Genomic DNA, 6000 nt, shown 5'->3' with positions numbered 1-6000 from the left:
CAGAGCTGAAGGTTGGAGAGCAAGGGATTAGATCAGACACTTTCAAAAAACTTATTTCCAATTAAGGGGCAATTTAGCATGGCCAATTCACCTACCTTGCACATCTTTTTGGGTTGTGGGGGTGAGGCCCATGCAGACACGGAGAGAATGTGCAAACTCCACACGGACTGTGATCCGGGGCGGGGATCAAACCTGTGTGCTTGGCACCGTGCTAACCACCGTGACACCCAGGTCTGACGCTTCCAGTGTTCCCAGAAATCATCTTGAAAGGAGCTCGCAACTGCAAGACACAAACAGAAGCTCCACTCCAATAGGCCATGTCTGATAAAGTTACCTCAGAATTCCAGACTTTAAAGAATAAAAGGTTTTACACTGAATGGAGGCAGATGTTTGTTGAGTAGCTGCATGCAAAATACATTGACCTGTATTTCATGCAAGGCATTTTCAATGACAATGAATGCATTTTGGTAAAATGGTGTTGTTACTGGTGCAATACCATGGGCGGGATTCTCCCCTACCCGGCGGGGGGTCCCGGCGGGATGGAGTGGCATGAACCACTCCGCCGTCGGGCCGCCCCAAAGGTGCGGAAGTCTCCGCACCTTTATGGGCCAAGCCCTAACCTTGAGGGGCTAGGCCCACGCCGGAGTGTTTGGCGCCCTGCTGGCCGGCAGGAACGGCCTTTAGTGCCACGCCAGCGGGGGCCGAAGGGACTTCGCCAGCTGGCGGAAGTCCACGCGTGCGCCGGAGCGTCAGTGGCTGCTGACGTCATCCCTGCGCATGCGCAGGGGTCACTTCCGCCTCCGCCATCGTGAAGACTATGGCGAAGGCAGAAGGAAAAGAGTGACCCTGGTGCCCGCCCGCGCCGCCTGGTCCCGCCGGTAAGGTAGGTGGTTTGATTCACGACGGCGGGACCGGCATGACAGCAGCGGGACTTCGGCCCATCGCGGGCAGGAGAATCGCCGGGGCGGGGCCCGCCGACATGCGCGACGCGATTCCCGCCCCCGCCGAACCTCTGGTGCCGGAGACTTTGGGAGACGGCGGGGGTGGGATTCACGCCGCCCCCGGCGATTCTCTGACCCGGTGGGGGGTCGGAGAATCCCGCTCCATATCTGGGGAATTATCCTATCTACAATCAATGCCTATTGAGGCTGACTTGTGAAGAAGGGGTGATTGGGCAGGGTACTGAAGCAGCACCTTCATGGGGGCCAAAAGAGAGTTAAATAGGAATATATTATGGCAATGTCACAGATGAATCAAAACACTAAATCCCACTAAAATGTTTTAAGCTTTAATATCCATCAGCAACAAACATGAAAAATACAATCTCCAATCTATTTACAAATAAATAATTTAAATTATTTGGCATATTACTTTCCAAGACAGTAAAATAATCTAAATTAGCTTGCACATATGCATATACGCTAACAAATAAATAATGTAGTTATATATTCATTTTTAAATTAAAGCTAATTTCTAGCTGATACATTTTGCGTTTGACCTTTTTATGCATATCTTTTAAGGAGGTAGCCTCATCACTCCTATGTCTTCAAAAATAAGTTACAAAGAATTATGATTAATTTTAACATTATTATTTTATTTGTTTCTGTTTCTCTGTGGCTTGGTACTACACACGTGCTCACAACAATAGAGCTGGAACTCATGCCTTCACTCATTTTTTGGCAAAGGTAAAGTTGAACAAAAAGCCACCCACCACCTCTTAGCCACATCTACTTTGTAACTAAAAGACAAAAAAAAAATGTAGTTCCTGTCTCATTTCAACTGTGTGCATGCACAGTGTTGTTCTCGGAAACACCTCAGAAAAAAAATGTTAACGGGGCAGTGCAATCAACACTGAATTTTGGAACAAAAATGCACATCCTTTTAAACCAACAGAAATAAATAAAAGGGCATTAAAGTTCATTACAATTCTTTGCAACTCTACACTCGTTAAGGAAGGGAGGAAGTCTCCACACTGATATTGTGGATATATTTAGAGGCATGCAAGTAATGCACGGGTGGTTGGGTTTCACAGCAGAGATTTAATGCCACGGGGTAGAGCATTAGCTGCCCTTTATGGTCAGATTACTCATGACAATGCAGTGCTTTCTTGCCAGGCTAACAACTTGTATAAAGATCTACAAATTGTAGGCTAGGCTTTCTACTTTCACAGAATTGAGCCACTTCTCCAGTGGAACTGGAATTCAACCTTGCACCAGACCCGTCAATCTTTTCAACCTCAGGTTTAGAAACATATGTTTGGCAGGTGCAGAAGTGCCAGGCCGGGGTGATGTAGCAGACCTCTGAGCTGTTGGCAAAACAACAGTTTTTTTTCATAAAAGCCTTGTATATAAAAGCTCCTGCAGCCACTAAGCAATGCTGAATGCCAGGGATGAAGAGATATCCTTGACATCCAGAGTTTTTAAATCACACAAATGGAAGGAAACACATTGATATATTTCTCTCAACTGTATTATATTCAGAAATCCCCATACACCAAAACATTGAAGGTAACCATCAGAAGATTAAATGGTGGGTGTGCATCAATCAGCCCACAAATCAGCGAGGGGAGATGCCAGATCCCAGGCTGGGTTTAGCTTTGCTTCTCCTACTAAGTAGTGTGCAAAATGGCAATTAACAGAGGAATTTACTTATCCACACAACTGAACTACAATTTTTCTGATATGTCCCAATGTTAAGAAGTCCTCCAATGCTGACATTTTCCAATTAATTTTAGCTAACAGAAGGCAGTTTACTGGTGGAATAAAGATTGCTAACACAGTTGGAAGTGGCTGCTCTCAGTAAGTGGGGGGGATTAATTTTAAACTTGTCATTACTGTGTAATGGAGGTGAGCATAATATGAATTACTATGACAGTGATGTCATGCTTTTCTGTTCTAAGGGCTTTCTAATATTGCTTCGGTGCTGTCACATATGCTGGTAGCACACACACCTTCAGCGTAAAGGAAACTCTTTCTGCACCTTTGACAGAAACAAAATTCAACAGTTCCTGTGATTCGAACAGGAACCATCAAGAGTTTTAGCAAAAAATGTGAGTATCCTCCTCACAAGTGTAAAAGGGATTGGTGACTTGCAGATGGAAAAGAAACAGCAGCGCTCAGAAAGTGTGGATCTGTACTTAAGCCAGCATATCAATTTAACTACGTCTTAAGATACCAGTTCCTATCTCACAATGTCGCACAGGTCAAAATTCTAATCTCACTTGTGTTGCTGAAGGGAAAAACACTCAGCAGAGTTCTGATAATTTGCTCCAGGGGGGCGGGGGCAAAGAAAATAATGGGAAGATGAGAAAACGTGGGTTTTCTCTAGTACATTTGCTGGTGGCTAGCTTGAGCTGACGCATTGCCAGGAGCTCAGGAGCAGCTCACATGCATGACCTCTCAGCAAGAAAATGTTAAGCAGTATTGGAGGAATCGAAAGGGTAGGGAGAACCTGTAATATATAAAATCTGACATTTATAACCACACAAACCTTACTTGGGCTTCACCATTCTGTGACACACACATGCCAGCAATGTACATGACCAGGTAAGCCACAGATCCTCACACTAAACACATCATCTCAAATACTCTGAGGGCAATTCACTGTGTCCTGAGTTAGGTGGGCTGTGCCATGACAAATCCACTAATTAATGGGCTGGGAAAAAAAAAATATATTAATGCTCAGGTCTCGATACTGGAATAGTGTTCTGAGCCTAAATTCCACTGGGCACTACTTTTAGCATACTGGTTAACAGATTTGTGTAAGGTTCCTGTGTGTATGTGTTATAACAAAATCTTTAATCCTTTTATTTTGAATGAGTTACTGACTGTTAAGATAATGCATGGGAATCTTACATGAAAACATTAACCAGTGCTTTAAATACAGTAGAATTTTAAACTTCACCAACAAGTGGCGTTTTCTCTTCCCTTCCCTGCACTATGCCATCAGCTTATTCCATCTACTTTTCATGACCAAACACTAGTTATTAAGTGGCAAAGAACAGAAGTGGTGAAAACTCAATGAAGATATCTGGACACTAAAGTTAAGTCCATCGCAAGGCAAAGCCAATTACTAAAGTAAGCCTATCTAGCCTAATTTACAGACGTCTTGGCAGCAGCAGGGAACAGCAGCTTCGAAGCAGGTCAATGAAAGGTTCTGAGGGCCAGTAAATCCAAGGGTGGAATTGGGACATGACCGAGTAGGCAGCACAGATAGTATGGTGTAGGTTGCCTGTTATATACTCTGCCCCATATTCAATTCCAATTGACTTCAATTGACGGAAGATGCAATTCTGCCTATTTTGCATCCCTATCCATGTCCAGCACTTGGCCCATGGAGGCACACCTCCCAGGATCCCAAAACCTACTGTGATCTAGTCACACAGTAGGCACTCTAGCACTTTACCCCAGCTCTACCTTGGACACAGCTGATATGCAATGTAACATTTTATTTAACACAACCATGCGTCATATTCTTCAGCGTTCCAAGTGTCATGTGACTTCTCTTCTGTCACAAACTCTTGTTTCCCAGGAGCGCCAACTGGAAAATCAGATGAAGAGACCAGTGTGGCTAATTCTCGAACCACTGACTAGAAAACGAGCAGCAAAATGACTCGGTGAATTAACCTCAGTGTCTGATTCTTGCATCCACACCCCACAAAAAGCCAGACATTACACCAGACTATTAGGGTTCTGATAGGCATGGTAACAATGCTGCACGATAAGCATGACAGGTGCTTATTATAAAGTGTTACTGAAGCTATAAGCTGTATACACCAGGTGCGCACTGTAACGTGTTAGCTCAGATGTGTGTTGTGAGACATCTGCTGGTAGCAGCAGTTTCCATGCACGGTTACTGTGCAACAGCATGGAGGTAAAAGCTACTTTTCCTGACTCAGTGTATGCTGTAATACATTAATCCAACTGATTGCATGTTTCTCACTCTGGATTCCTACTGTAATAGGAAACACTTTTAATCGAGCAAGCAATTTACTATTTATGGAAATGTTAATGACTGAAAAGGTTAAAATTATAAACATTTGAAGTCTGAGCTTGGCATTCTAGATTTTGCGCTTTTTGCTTTTGTCCATCATTGGGACATGCTTCACATCCTCGCATCCTGGCTGCAGGTTTGTACCTATGATTCCCCATTCAGCCACTGTTAGCAGAGGAGCCTGGTGGAAGTTGAGTCTTCTCTCCAAAGGGAGGAATAAAATTGAGGATCATGAGCCAAGTGTTTCACTTTGTTGCCTTGTATTGGGAACCGATGTCTAAATTATATCATCTTCCTGCGCTCTAATGACCTAAAGGGAAGAAAATCAGTACAGTATGCAATAACTATTGGAAAAGATTCCTACACATCAACATGTTTGAGAGTTCGCTCTTCAATTTGATCTATGGTGCTCCTGAATCAAACTGTCTGGGGCCGAATTCTCTGCTTGAGAGACTAAGTGCTGACACGGGGACTGAATTGCGAGTATTCTGCGTGGATGAAAGTGGTGCCAGTCCCGGAGCGATTCAGCTCCCGTTAATGGGCTAGCACTGACGCCACACAGAACCCACGCAATTCCAATGCATGTCGACCCTCATCCAGCCAAGGTGAGGTACATTGGAGCACGCCCATACCATTGATGGATCGGATCTGGCCAGAGTACCTAGGGCGATGTCCTATAGAACTATAGAACAGTACAGCACAGAACAGGCCCTTCGGCCCTCGATGTTGTGCCGAGCAATGATCACCCTACTTAAACCCACGTAACCTGTATACCCGTAACCCAACAATCCCCCCATTAACCTTACACTACGGGCAATTTAGCATGGCCAATCCACCTAACCCGCACATCTTTGGACTGTGGGAGGAAACCGGAGCACCCGGAGGAAACCCACGCACACACAGGGAGGACGTGCAGACTCCACACAGACAGTGACCCAGCCGGGAATCGAACCTGGGACCCTGGAGCTGTGAAGCATTGATGCTAACCACCATGCTACCGTGAGGCCT

The 6000-nt window shown here is 44.9% G+C and overlaps 1 protein-coding gene across 7 annotated transcripts in view; it reads right to left on the bottom strand.

Annotated features, from left to right (window-relative positions):
• Nucleotides 1-1736: 1736 nt before the first annotated feature.
• Nucleotides 1737-6000, bottom strand: part of LOC119956454 (F-box only protein 47-like) — a 54910-nt gene continuing 50646 nt past the window's right edge. For 6 of the 7 annotated variants that reach the window (XM_038783713.1, XM_038783717.1, XM_038783715.1 and 3 more), the window contains one exon: nt 1737-5302. The gene's annotated coding sequence lies outside the window, so the exon portion shown is untranslated. The remainder of the gene's footprint in view (nt 5303-6000) is intronic. The other variant, XM_038783716.1, reaches the window with a different exon arrangement.

This window comes from Scyliorhinus canicula, chromosome 23 (genome assembly GCF_902713615.1).
Source record: "Scyliorhinus canicula chromosome 23, sScyCan1.1, whole genome shotgun sequence".
NCBI classification, from domain to species: domain Eukaryota; kingdom Metazoa; phylum Chordata; class Chondrichthyes; order Carcharhiniformes; family Scyliorhinidae; genus Scyliorhinus; species Scyliorhinus canicula.
Note: the sequence above shows the minus strand (reverse complement) of the source record. Positions and strands in the feature narration are given on the sequence as shown.